This window comes from Triturus cristatus, chromosome 2_2, assembly GCF_964204655.1.
Source record: "Triturus cristatus chromosome 2_2, aTriCri1.1, whole genome shotgun sequence".
Taxonomy (NCBI): Eukaryota; Metazoa; Chordata; class Amphibia; order Caudata; family Salamandridae; genus Triturus; species Triturus cristatus.
This window is the reverse complement of record NC_140582.1, coordinates 966,987,056-967,002,258: the sequence shown is the minus strand read 5'-3', so window position 1 is coordinate 967,002,258 and position 15,203 is coordinate 966,987,056.

Below are 15,203 nucleotides of genomic sequence, written 5' to 3'. Positions count from 1 at the left end.
GCTCCCTGAGTTGGTTTGAACTGGACTATGCAAGTAGGGCAACAAATGTGCCCCTCAAGCAGACTGAGTGGCGCTGGCTAGCGCTCCCATCCGGCCCCAATACACTAAACCCTGTCTGGGAGGGTGATCACACCTCCCAGTGACAAGATACCTATTGTTCTGCCTTCCCTGAGCTTGGCTCAGCAGCAGAAGGGCAGAATTGTGCCTCTGGTCGGCGGCCATGTTGTGCTGTCTGGGTCCAGAAGACTGGTACCGGTAGCACTGAGCCAGTTTAGAGTTGGTATGGCGTAATGACGTGGTGTCCCCCTATATGACTGTCTCACTTAACCCAGGACAATGGACTCCGAAGGCTGTAGGGGTGTCCTGCTCATGCAGGGGCACCGTCACACTTAGAACCTGCCTTCAGGATTGGAAAGGCCTGCTTTAGGGGTGACTTATAGGTTTTAAGTGCAGTGACCCTAGATATAGGGGAAACACATCTTTCGTAAGTGGTGCTAGCTACAGTTAACACAGGCTGCAATGGCAGGCCTGTAGTTACAAATTGAGTGGTCTCCCATGAGTGGCATAGTACATGCTTCAGCCCATGCGGAACCCCTGGTGTACCTAGGCCCTGGGTACCATAGTACCATATCTTAGTGGCTGATAAGTGTACACCAGTGTCCAATCTATGATGTATCTAGGTGCTTACCATAACAATTTAGGGGAGAAAGCAGAGAGACGGGGGTCCTGATTAGCAGGATCCCAGTCAGACTAGTCAGAAACCATCACAGCACCAGCCAAAACGTGGGGGTAACCATGCAGAAGGATCCTGACTTCCTTCACTCTGCCACCTCGAAATTGTGGAAAACCTGAGTTATCACATTATCCACAATGCTGAGGTGCTCAGGGAGCAATAGGGCACAAATTCCACTCTCAGTAAATATTGAGCCTTGCTCAGTCAGTATTGGCCAGATCTGAATTGTGCACAGACAAGGGTGCACAATATGAAGTCTATGTTTTATGCATGAAGAAAGTTAAAGTAGCATAATTTATTTGTAAAAAATCATTGTCTCTGGACGGAACACACAGATGGAGACCCCTTCGTAGTTCCCTAGAATTTGTAGCCTTTTCCTACCATTATTTTTTAAATAGTATATTCAGAAATCTTTTTTGTGAGAATCAGTTTAGATAGCCGCATGTTTGGTGCTTATGGGAATGGCTGTTCTATATCATTAACATGGTTGATGCGCTTTTGTGCTGTCTTTGTTGTCTTGAGTAAAAAAATGAAAATGCTCTTTGTAGAGCAATTTTTGAAGTACTGTGCCGTTATTACACAAGCTAAATTCCTTTTTTTTAACTGGATAGACACGATTTTTAAAGAATCCCAAATATTTTACTATGGTTATTAACCTTTGATTTTTTTCCATGACTAATTAAAGTTCCTCCACATAAAAATAATACATATTTAACTGGCACTCTGGAAAGAGGAAACGTTAATAAGAAAATATTGATTTCACTAGATGGACAATATGAATGCAGAATAAACCCGACATCGAACCCAATTCAGCATGTTTTTAAACATATGGACAAGCATGATAAAAAGAGTGCCCCTTACTCTGATCTCACTCTAGCAGTCTTTGGCATGCAGCCTGGCATGCTTTTAAAGAACATCTTATTTCTTCTCTTTCTCCCTCAGAGAATGATAGTGCAAGGGTGTTAATCCTTGTTAGAAATTGGGTCTCTAATTGACAGAGGTAGACACCCAATCGAAGTAGGGACCGCAATCCTAGTCAAGCTAAGTCAGATACACACCATAAATTAACTGGTGCTCACCCTCTGGTAGCTTGCCACAGAGCAGGCAGACTTAACGTAAGAGTCAATGTGTAAAGTATTTGTGCAATATGTCAAACAGTAACACAGTGAAAACTCCACAAAGGATCCACACCAGTTTAGAATAAATGAATGATGATTTTATAAATAAATCATGACCAAAATAACAACAATCAAAGTTGAGATATTAATTTTAAAGGACTAAATTAAAAAATAGTGCTTAGAAGCAAATGGCGCTCAAAGAGTTAATTGGTCGTGCTGGACCAGGTCAAAGTCAAGAGTTCAGGGCGCCCACGATTGAGCGCAGGCCGGCTACAGTACCCACGCAGGACCTGCTGAGCAAAAGTACCTTAATCCATGTCGCAGCACGAGATGTGTCGATAAGTCCCATGCAGTTTGGATGTTGCAATGGATTTCTCCATGCATCTGCAACGATGCGCCGGGCCAGTTGAGCAAAGGGCCAGTTCCGAGTGTGGCGGTTCTGAATGCGATGCGCTGGATTAATCCACTCTGGTGGGGCTATGCGCCGATCTTCTTCTCGCAGTGGCAGCGATGTGTTAGTTCTTGATGTGATGTGGTGGTTGCCAATGCGAAGCACCGATTCTGCTCCTGCACCAGCGACGATGTGTTGGTTCTGCTTCCTGCAGACGGGAGATATGTCGGTTCAACTGGAGCAAGCACCTTGGTCCACTTCTAATGGACCCGGCACAGAAGCAGGTGGTGAGACTTTGCTATCCCTGAGTCTCAAGCAACAGGAGGTAAGCCAACAAGCCCTTGGAGATCACTCTGGGTTCACAGCAGAGTTCAGCCTTCCCTCGGTAGGGTCAAAGAGCAGCAGGGCAGTAGTCCGTCAGGCGTTCCCTCTCTCAGCCTGTCTAGACACGCAGGGCGAGGTCCTAGTTGTTTGGGTAAGAGGAACTCGGAAGGTTGACCACCTCCCCGAGTGGCCCCTGCACAGTCTGGAGACTACACGTGTGGGGAAAAATGTGAGCGACCTGCATCGCCTGGTAGGACCACTGTTCCCTGGAGCCTGGCAAGCTAGGGTAAATCTGAAAACAAAGTGCACAGCCAGACCATCAGAGTGGCAGTCCTTGAAACAGCACATCAGTTATTCTGACAGAGGTTCTTTACAGCTCCAGAAGTGTCTGATTCGGAGGGGTCAGAGACTCTGTACTTATACCTACTTATGCCTTTGAAGTGGGATGACTTCAAAGAGGGGTTGTTGAAGTGCACAGAGGTTCTTTCTTTATAGCCCTGGCGCCAGGCTTGCTGCAGGGGGTAATCAGTCCTTGCATGGGTTCAGGACACTGCCCATTTAGGTGTAAGTGTCAGCTCCTCCCTCCCATCCTGCCCAGGATGAGCTATCAGTATGCAGATCGACACTCAGATACACCTAGCCTTTCTTTGTGTGTGACTGTCTAGAGGGAATGCACAATCAAGCTGTCACCCACCCTAGATGTGTATTGGAGACAGGCTGCAGGCAGACAGAGCTTTAAGAGCAGAGAAATGCCAACATTCTAAAAGTGAAACCAAACTGAAATTGCCAATGCTGACGATCCTTCAACACATACAGTTTTAACCTTCATGAATTCCTGTGACCACCGTTTATTCACTTTATATTCTAGAGCCTATCAATAATTTTAGCATCACAAAATCATAAACAGTTGACCAACACATAGCACACATTACATCAAGTCAATCAATGCTGGCAACCTACAGTACATAGTTAGTACATACACATTTGCATAAATGAAACAATTTATCCATTGTATAAAAAGAAAACAAAACATGTATCCTGCTTCTGGCTTTTATCATCAACTAGGAGTACTACAAGTTGTTTCTTTCAAATCGCTCCTGCCTTTTGGGCTTTAACTAGAGGCACTCGCCAAGTTTGTATGCAGCGTGGCTATTGACAGGGACCTGTCTTTGCAACCATTTATTTCTATTCCCTGTGTGCCAGTAATCTAACTCTTCTGCAGATTCTGGTGTTAAACACTGTCGACTCGTGTCAACCCAATATTATTTTGAGGGTTCTCCTCAGGACTCGGAACAATGGGATACTCTAAAAGAAAATGCATATGGGAGATGTTTTAGTGTTATTGAGCATTTATATATGTGGGGTTTACACAATTGACTGTTCCTATAACTGTTTACCCCAATATAGGCTCATGGACCCATAGCTAGATATCTCTATGTTCATTAATGTAAATTCCTTTGAAGGAAATCTACAAAACAAATATAGGAGTAAATTACTAAATACCCACAATGAGGAGCTCTGTCAGATAAGAAAATCTTCAGAAAACATAGCTTGTTTCTGACAAGCTGAATACACTCACTTATTCCGAATAGATGAAAAACACCTTCCACCGGCAGCTCCACTGTGAAGACATGATGTCCTTCAGTGTCAGATTCTTTTGAATGTTACTTATTTGCATCAGCTCCTATGCGATGTATCATCCACTTTCTCTGTGATTTAATTATGATTCTCTTAGGAAAGAATAGTTTTTCCTGGCATTTCTACTTCTGAGCATCAATTTGTAGTTTCAAATCTATAAGTGCAGCTGAAGTGGTAGGCTGGTTCACTACCAGCGAAAAAACCTCCATTAGCTCCTCACATAGGCCTTTATAGAATGCTGTTACGGCTGATTCATCAGTCCATCGGCCACCAACTGCTGCTATTGACACGTAAGTAACGAAATATCGTGATCCCTGTCGAAGTGTCAGCAATGCCTTATAAGCGGCTAGCTCTGCCTGTTTGCACCCAAAATTAACAGTCAGTTGTACAAACATTGTGAAGTTAGAAAGGCCTGGGCTGTGATTAAGTATCAAAGGCATTGCCCTGGCTAAAAACGAGTAAATGTGACCATGATTTAATTGGTGCCAAATTGTTGCTGTTGGGCCAAGAAATGAAGATTACATTTTGCCATGAAAGCTTGAAACTGATGGTGGTCTCCTTAAAATCTTTGCTTGGTGGTAAAAGAGGAAAAGTTAATTCCTGGTACTGAATTCATCAGCTCAGTGTGCTTGTGGTACTACAGGACCCAATATTTGGTGGATAACTTGCTTTAGATAGGCTGGCTATCTTCCCTTCTGCTAACTGATTAAAATTTTTCACAAGAATGAACGTTCTTGTCAAGCTGATTCAAATTCCTCAGTATCTTACAAATTGCCTCTGCCATCACGTATAAGGGTTTGACCTCGGTATCCATCTATTTGGTTTGGTAGTCTGTCACAAATCTTCGATCTCTTTCTGTTGGACAGTGAGGTCAATCCCACCTTCTCACCTGTAGGGTAATTAACTTATTGTGTTTAACTCAGAACAGCGAATTGAACATATTAGAAAGGGAATTTGGGTATGGTGCAAGAGAGACTCTCATTCCAGTAGGCTCGATGCTGGAAGAACTGAACTGGACTCTCTGAGTTAAGGTATCGCACAGCGTCACAGAAGCGAAGCTTTCTCTCAAGGTACAAAGACAAAACTCAGTGTGATGAACAAGGCTCCACAATGAATTACTTAGTTACTTATTGGTAGTCGTTAGTACTCCGATTCATAGTCGTCCTCGCCACAGTCCTTCATTTCATCGGGATTGCGGCATGGAAGTCAGGCGAGGTAGTTGTAGTACATGCTTTATGTGTTTAACAGTTTAGTGTTTTAAGAATGTTCTTTGCTTTGTGTTCTTTGTCATTGTTTGAGTGAGCGTTCTCTTCCAAGTCAGTTATTGTCTTGACCGCCTCTCATCTCGCCTCTATCCTGAATAAAGTTTTGATGCTTACATGCGTTCCTGCTCCCTTCATTTACCACATTTTGGCGACGAACATCGTTTACTTCATCTGTTCCTGTCTTCGTGCGCAGGCAGCAGGATTGACAAATTTGTGTTTGCAGAGGCGTCCCCAGGGTGAGAGCGGACAGCAGAGACGATTCAGGAGGGCAGGCTTCTTTGTTCTTAGGCCATATCTTCATGGAAAAGGAATTATTGGGGGGAACCCTGTATTTTACTGAAGAATTCTGCTGCAAGTTATTTTAGTATTTTGTTGGTATTTTCGAAGCGAGGTCGTTTTCCAGCAACGCTGCGTGAAGAGTATCCTGGCAACGCAGCCAAAAATAAGCGGTGAGTGGCGATCATCGCGCTGACGTTCTAAATTGTTACTTTTATCTGCGCTGACGTCCTACGCGGTGGCCTTCAGCTGTTGTTACTCAGCAACGCGTGTGGAGTCGTCATGCTTCGTTATGTAGGTACGTTGTTGGCCATTTTCAACTTTACAATTTCACATCGGGTATCCTAGCAACTTCAATATGGAGACGAACTCCGTCACCTCGGCCTTTTGGAAAAGATCCTCGGTGATTTGGAAAAGATCTTCGGTGATATACACACCTGTGGTATATCACTTGACGGCAATTCTTCTGGATTATTCACACAAGTGTGTGTCTACAACTATTTAAAAGGTACTTTCTTCTTTTATTTTTTACTTTTGCACATTCAGTATGGCTTCTCCTCTAATTTCTGTTGTGCTACCACCTATTTTTTGGGCGCAAGCAGGATCTCCTAGCATTCCCTGGGAGGATTGTATCCTCATGTTTGAAAATTATCTTGACGCTCTTGATGGTCAAGAGTTTTCTGCAAAAAGGAAGAAAGCACTCTTACTCAGAACGTTAGGTAAAGAAGGATAATGTGATTTCTGATGGATACATCTGGCAGTGGATTCCTCACCTTGTGAATATCCCCTGCGCCAGCATTTCACGGAATTTTTTTCCCAGCTCTCTACGCCGACGTGGACGTCATAATACCTCGGCTCCGCTCGCGACTCCGTATGACGTCACCGGAGCCAAGAGAGCCACGTCAGCGTAATGACGTCAGTTCCCTTTTTTCCGCGCCGTCGACGCATATCGGTTTTCCAGCACTCTCCTGCTACTTTGTTGTCTTGCAGTGGGTTACTGTTTCTGGATTTGCCATGTCTTCGACGAGGAAGTCATGTTTCAAACCTTGTAGGGGTCACATGTCCATCACTGACCCCCACGAAGATTGTTTATGGTGCCTTTCATCCGACCATGATGTGGACGACTGTTCCAGCTGCAGAAAGATGAATCCCAAGGCCCTGAAAGAGAAGAAGCTAAACTTTTCATGGCCAAGGCAAAAAAGGAAAGGAGAGGTAGGAAGAAGGAGAAGTCGAAGCTGGAGTCGTCGACTTGGCACTCTTCGAAATCGAGGAGGCACAAAAAGAAGAGGAAGCATAGCTCTCGGCGCCGATTGTCGAAGAGTAAGGCTTCGAGGTCGCCGCCGCCTTGACTTCGAAGTAAGGAATTCATTTCTCCTTCGCCTTCCCCTTCTCCTCGTGAGTCTCCGGAGAAGACACCTTCGCCTAGGTTGACTCCGGCGCAGTCGCCGGCGCAGTCACCGGCGCCGGTGGACTCTCCAGCTTCCGACGCCGAGCCGGAGCTGGTGGAAGATCTTTCTCCAGTGCCAGCTGTACCTGCGACTCCAGTTGAGGATACTTCGGCTCCGGCTCCAGCTACTCCTCAACCGGATTCATGGTCGAACCCATACCCACATTTCCCGACTCCGGGTGCAGATCCGACGCATTTTCTCAATGCAATGTATGAGGTTTTCCAAAGAGCTGCCTTCCCATCCGGCGCACCTTCTGGTCCCGTGGGTTCAATGGCGTTTAGTTTGGGCGTGCCGCAACATTATGCTCAGGCACCTTTTATGCCCTTCTTGCCGATTGCTCCTTCATGGCAGTTCCCGGCGCCGTCTGGAGATCCATCCTCCCGGCCTCGGCTGGATCGTTTGCTTTCTTCAGAGTCTCCCTCGACGCCGGCGCCGACTCCATCTGTGCCGCGTCCTGCGCCGCCTACTCCCCCGGCACCGCCAACTCCACGTTCGGTGCCACCGACTCCGCGTACGGCGCCGCCGACGCCGTGCCCTCGGATCCGTTCTCGGAGAGAGGCTCAGAGGATTATGGAGAAGGAACGATATAGGGAAGAAGTGGAGGAAGGTGAAGTTGGTGATTCCACTGATGAATTTGAGGGCATTCAGGATGCAAGTGGACTAGATACTACTCCAGAATGGGAGCATTCTTCTGCCAGATCTTCTCCTCCACAAGAGTTGGCTCCTTATCATTTAGTCATCAGGAAGGCTGCAGAGTTGTTGGACTTACAGTTGTCCTCTGCAGAGTACAAGTCAAATCTTTTAACTGAAGTCCTTCATTCGCCATCTTCCATTGTTGAGCCCTTGTTGCCCTTTAATGAGGCTATTTTAGAGCCTGTTATGGACGTTTGGCGCAAGCCACTTTCTTCACCTGCAGTCTCCAGACAAGTGGCAAGGAGGTATAGAGTGGCTCCGAGGGGCCCAAGCTTCCTTTCTTCTCACCCTTCACCAGAGAGCCTTGTAGTGCAAGCTTCCTGTTCGAAGCAATCTTCAGGCGCCTTCCCTCAAGCACCAGCTGACAGGGACTCTAAAAAGATCGAACAGTCAGCTAAAAAGGTCTTTTCATCCGGAAGCATGGCGCTTAAGTCAACTAATGCCACTTGCTTATTGGGGCGCTACGTTCATGCTTTAATGGACTCGGTGAAGCAGTTAGCCCCTAAGCTGCCTGAAGAGGAGAAGGCCTCTTTTATGGATGTGGTTGCAGACACTCAAGCTGCCGCTAAGCAAGTTATTCAGTCGGGCCTAGATACGGCTGATTCCGTGGCTAGGATTATGGGATCTTCTATAGCCACTAGAAGGCAGGCTTGGCTTTGTTCTTCCGGCTTCTCTGCTGATGTTCAGGCCACCCTAGTCGACTTACCCTTCGATGGGGAAAAGCTTTTTGGGGGAAAAGCTGATTCCGCCTTGCAAAGATTTAAAGATAGCAGGGTTACTGTGAAATCTTTGGGTTTGCAGACGCAGGCTAAGGGGTTTAGTTTCAGGAAGTATAGAGGGTTTGGGAGGTCATCCTTTCGTTCCTTCCGTCAACCTCAACAACAGCAGCAACAGCAGCAGCAGCAGCAGCAGCAAAATCCTCTCTATAGATCATATAGAGGAAGACAAAGGGGCCGGAGAGGTTATGGTCACAATCCCTCCTCTTCTTTAGCCTACTCTGCTCCCAATGAAACTTCAGGGAAGCAGCCCTAGATCCCCCATCCTAGATCATGTGAGACCTGTGGGGGGTCGGATATCCCACTTTCTGCGAGGTTGGAAATCGGTCACGACGGACCTTTGGGTTTTAACCCTCAAAGAGAATGGGTACGCCCTTCCCTTTCGGGAGTTTCCTCCCCCTTACCCTCCTTGCCAGGGTTTTTGCTCAGAGGACTTCTTCTGCAAAAGGAGGTTCTTGCATTTCTACAAAAAGGTGCGATAGAGGTGGTTCCGGAGCAGGAAATGGGTCAGGGATGCTACTCCCGGTATTTCCTGATTCCCAAAAAGAACGGCAGATTGCGTCCAATCCTGGACCTCAGAGTCTTGAATTTTTACCTGAAACAGGAGAAATTCAAGATGCTAACCCTTGCACAGGTTCTTCAAGCGTTGCAGCAAGGAGACTGGATGGTGTCGATCGACTTGCAGGATGCGTATTTCCACATCCCAATCCTGAAGTCGCACAGGAAGTATCTCCGTTTTACGGTTGGGTCGCAACACTAGCAGTTTGCGGTTCTTCTGTTTGGTCTTACTACTGCACCTCGAGTCTTCACCAGGGTGATGGCAGTAGTGGCTGCTCATTTCAGTAGGTCGGGGATTCCGGTCTTCCCCTACCTGGACGACTGGCTTCTGAAAGCAGAGTCCCCAGAGATGGTGCAACATCATCTGCAGGTCACATCTCAACTGTTATTCGACTTGGGTTTTTCGATCATTGTGCCCAAATCTCACCTGGTGCCCTCTCAACGCAACCTGTTCATAGGGGCGGTACTGGACACTACTGTGTGTCGAGCATGTCCTCCTCCACAAATAATTCTCGACATTCAGGAGATGATCTCTTTATTCCACAATGGAGCAGTTGTTCCAGTTCTGAAGGTCCTTCGCCTGCTCGGTCTGTTCGCCTCCTGCATTCTGTTGGTCAACCATGCACGCTGGCACATGAGGGCACTCCAGTGGTGTCTCCGCAGGCAGTGGTATCAGCACAACGGAGATCTCAGGGAGTCGATCAGGATCTCCAGAGAAGATGCAGCGGATCTGTCTTGGTGGAACGTGGAGGGCAACCTGTCTCAAGGAAAGCCCTTTCATCTTCCTCCAATGGTGGCCACAGTAATATCGGATGCCTCCACCTTAGGGTGGGGTGCTCATCTGGGGGATCTGGAGATCAAGGGTCTTTGGTCTCCAGAGGAAAGATTGTCTCATATCAATCTTCTAGAATTGCGGGCGAAACGTTTGGCACTCAAGGCCTTCCTCCCTTCCCTTCGCGGTCGCGATGTGGTATGTCAACAAGCAGGGGGGAGTAGGGTCGTACCATCTCTGCAGAGAGGCGTTGTGGCTCTGGTCCTGGGCTCAGGACCATTGGATTTGCTTCATGGTGAATCATCTGGCCGGGGTGTTTTACGTACATGCGGACAGTCTCAGTCGACAGTTCTCCGCCGACCACGAGTGGAGGCTCCATCCGGAGGTGGTTCGGCACGTCTTTTGTACGTGGGGGACACCTCGGGTGGACCTGTTTGCCACTCACGAGAACGCGCATTGCCCATCGTTCTGCAGTCTCCAGTTTCCGATGCTGGGGACGTTGGGGGACGCGTTTCAGTTTAGTTGGGGCTCACAACTCCTTTACGCGTTTCCTCCCATACCCTTGATTCCTCGGGTTCTGAGAAAGATTTGCCAAGACTGGGCCCAAGTTATATTGATCGCCCCGGATTGGCCAAGAAGGGTGTGGTACACAGATCTAATTCACCTTTCATCGCACCCTCCGCTCCGTCTCCCTCTCAGGGCAGACCTCCTCTCGCAGTCGGAGGGGCAGGTTCTTCACCCCCACTTCCAGAGCCTGCACCTTCATGCCTGGAGATTGAACGGGGCAACCTGAGTTCTTTCTCTCTCCCGCCTGATGTGGTGGATGTTATTTTATCGGCCAGGCGACACTCCACCAAGTCGATTTACTCCTACAGGTGGTCTAAGTTTGTTAAATGGTGTGGCGAGAGATCCATTGATCCTTTAAAAGCCCATCTTTCCAATGTGCTTCAGTTCGCTCTTTCCTTAGCTCAGCAAGGTTGTGCTATGGCCACGGTTAAGGGCTATTTATCAGCCTTATCGGCTTTTCTGTGTCTACCAAATCAGCCGCCGTTGTTTAAGTCTCCTATTGTGTTAAGATTTATCAAAGGTCTTACTATCAGGTTTCCACCTACTCCCTTTGTGATGCCACAGTGGGACCTTAATCTTTTTTGATGGGGTCCCCTTTTGAGCCCCTTCATAGCTGTCCTTTGAGACTGTTGTCTTTTAAAATGGTCTTTCTTGTAGCCATAAACTCGGCAAGGAGGGTGAGTGAGCTTCAAGCTCTTAGTTCAAAACCCCCGTTTTTATCCTTACATGCTGAAAGGATGGTCCTTAGGACCAGGGCTGCTTTCCTACCTAAGGTAGTTACTCCCTTTCATCTGGGGCAGTCGATTACTCTCCCTGTGTTTTATCCACCTCCTCATCCTTCCAAGGAGGAAGAAAGACTTCACCGATTGGACCCTAAAAGAGCTGTGAGCTTTTATTTGGACAGAACGAAGGATTTTTTCGTTTGGATGATCAGCTCTTCGTGGGCTATATTGGACAATCTAAAGGCAAAGCTGTGCACAAGTGCACTCTGTCCAGGTGGATCAACCTTGCCATCAAGATCTGCTATGCCCTTGCTGGTAAGGTTCCTCCTGAGGGTATTAGAGCTCATTCAACTAGGGCTAAATCTTCTACCTCTGCTTTGGCCAGGGGTGTTCCTGTGGCAGACATTTGTAAAGCCGCGACTTGGGCCTCCCTCCATTCTTTCGCAAAGCATTATTGCTTAGACTCTGAGATGAGGAGGGAGGGCCACTTTGCGCTCTCTGTCTTGCAGGACTTTTTGGTATAGGAAGGTGGACACCCTCCTTCGGGAGTGGGACTGCTGTGGGAATCTATTCACAAGCTGAGGAATCCACTGGCAGATGTATCCATCAGAAGAACAAGTTACTTACCTTCGGTAACGCTTTTTCTGGTAGATACAATATCTGCCTGTGGATTCCTCACTGGGCCACCCGCCTCCCCGTTGTCCACCTTTGTATACCTTAAAGGATGCCTTGCTTGACATGATGTTTTATCTGGTACACTTAAAGGAAATGCTTGTGTTCCTTAGCTTTCCTTTTTGTATATGTATTATGTATATTTGTTCGAATGTTGTATACTGTGTATACTTTGAATCTGTTGTCGGTCCACCTGTCCACCTCGGAGGCACGGAAAAAATGGGTGGAACTGACGTCATCACGCTGATGTGGCTCTCTTATGGCTCCGGTGACGTCATACGGAGTCGCGAGCGGAGCCGAGGTATTATGATGTCCACGTCGGCGTAGAGAGCTGGGGAAACAATTCTGTGGAATTCTGGCGCAGGGGATATTCACAATGTGAGGAATCCACAGGCAGATATTGTATCCACCAGAAAAAGCGTTACCAAAGGTAAGTAACTTGTTCTTCGCTACTTACCTCAAGCTCTACAGGCTAACGGTCAACCTATGCCTGATGAGTACAAAGAAGCCATTTGCAGACTGGAAGCTAGATATGCAAAAGAGGAGAACTTGGTTATGAATAGGTACAAATTCTACACCCAACATCAGAAACAAGGAGAATCAAAAGATGAATTTATAGCAAGGCTTAGGGAACTGTCTATAAAATGTTAATTTGAAACGATGACCGAATTAATAAGAGATCAACTTATTGTTCAATGCAACAATAAGTAAATTCAGGAAAGACTTTGGGCGGCAAAAAATTCCTCCCTTAAAACCGCAATTGATTCAGCTAAAGTTGTTTTACAATCTGAAGGGTGCATGAAGGAACTTGAGACATGAAATATGAGCTATGATGTTTCTGAAGTGTCAGTTTGCGGCAGTCAAGACAATGACCACATTGAGGATGATTTGAGTGTGGTGGCTGTCATTAAAGACAAAGGGAAGTTCGTCAAAAGAACTTTTACCTCTAAGACTCCTGGTCCCAAAACTTGTAATAGGTTTTGGAGTATTGCACACTACTCTGATTCAAAATTTTGTTTTGCAGCTAAACAAGAATGTTTGAAGAGTAAAGTCCCTGAATTGCCTATGTACAGGGTGATGAAGAGGTGGAAATCTCCAGTGTAAACAATTCTCATGTGAATGCTGCTCATGTTAGTGTAAACAATTCTCGTGTGAATGCTGCTTGTGTGAACAACTTTCATGTGAACAAGATATTAGTGGTTGGAAGTGACGATGTGTCTAACGACGATGACAAAAGAAAGAATAGACCCAAAGCTATATTTACTGTTTATGATCGTGTGGTGTGTCTCATGGTTGATACTGGATCCATATATACTATTATTCCTAATAGGTTGTTTGTGGGACTGTGGGTTGACAAAGTACTATTGCCAAAAGCTATTGCTTCAGGTGGTTATCAAGGTGAATCCATTGATATATTGGGGTGCTTCCTGGCATGCATCAAACTTTTCGGCAGAGAAATCTGATGTAAAGTATATGTAGCGGAGGAAGGTCCACCCATTCTTGGGTGGGTGCACCAATATGATTTGAGGATTATTGTCAATCCCAGAGCACCTACGCAAGTAATGGCTGTTGATGATGAGAGTGTGGAAGGGATTCTTCAACGGGCAAGAGCTGTATTTAGAGAGGACCTCGGTCAACTCAAAGGTTATGTGCATCGCACTGTTTAACAAAAAAATCCTATACCAATACAACATAAAGTCAGATGTGTTTCTATTGTAGTAAGGTCGAAAGTCAAGTGTCTTATCAAAGAAATGCTTGATGCAGGTGTGATTGAACCTGTGGAGACGTCTCCATGGATTTCTCCAATTGTAGTTACGAAAGAAGGTTGATGGCAAGTTGAGATTTTGTGTGGACTTAAGATCCTTGAATCAGTGTGTTGTTGCTGATACGTTTCCACTTCCTAACATCACTGAGTTAGTATCTACACTTAATGGTGCCAAGTTCTTTTCAAAACTTGATCTGAGGAGCGCTTATCACCAGTTTAATCTGCATAATGACTCTAATTATCTTACAGCGTTCATTACCCCTGAGGGGACCTATCAATTCACGCGGTTTCCATTTGGATTAATGTCAGCCGCTAGTGTTTTCCAGCGTATGGTTACTGACATTTTTAAAGGAATCAATAACACGATTTATTTTCAGGATGACATTCTATTGTAAGGGAAATCTGTGGAGGAGCATCACATAATCCTTAAATTAGTTTTGGAAAAACTGTCTAATGTAGGTCTAACGCGTCGCAAAGAAAAGTGTATATTTATTGTTGAGCAAATTGAATATCTAGGATACACTATCAGTGCTTCTGGTGTCAAACCAAAAAAGTCCTTTGTAGTGCTATCGATCGTCCTCCCTTGGGCAAAGATCAATTGAGGTCATTTATGGGCTTAATTGAATATTATGCTAAGTTTGTAAAGAATTTATCCGACAAAACTGCTTCTTTAAGGAGCTTACTAAAGAAGGGAGTGAGATTTGTGTGGGGTGTACAACATCAACAATGTTTTGACTTCATTAAGAAATACATTTGTGAAGCCAATGTCTTAGTTCCCTTTGATGTTAACCGGAAATCCATTCTCACTGTGGATGCCAGTACAACGGGGTTAGGTGCCATGTTGTCTCAACGAAAATCAGGTGTTGAGGGAACAGTAGCTTTTGCCTCAGGACTTTGACTCAGGCAGAACAAAATTATTCTGTCATTGAAAGGGAGGCACTTGCGGCATCTTGGGGAGTGGAGTATTTCCACACATACATGTGGGGCACAACATTTTTACTGCGAACTGACCACAAACCTTTGATTAAAATGTTATCCCCCGGTGGTACAGGCAAAGGTTTGGCGAGACTTATGAAATTAGCTTCTAAATTGCAACAATTTCTATTTGAGGTAGAGTTCATGTATTGGTGGAGGAATGTCCAAGCAAACTGTTTGTCTCGTATGTCTGTTGATTGGAAATTGGTTCAAGGACCTGACTTTGTTGATGGTGAAAAAGATGTTGCTGTAGCCTCAGTTAATGATGTCGTTTTTGTTGGTGAAGGCGAATTTGATGCCAATGATTAGATGAGCGAGATGCGCGTGGATGACACATTAAGTGTGGTTCGCCCTTATATCAAAATGTTAGACGAGCAATCTTTGTGTGGGGATGGTGTGTTGATGAGGGGTGAGAGGTTTGTTCCCCCTTTTGGCATTAGGAAAAAGTTAATAGCATGATGGACACCTTGGTCAAACATTAACCCAACATCGTTTGAAAACTCATTTTTG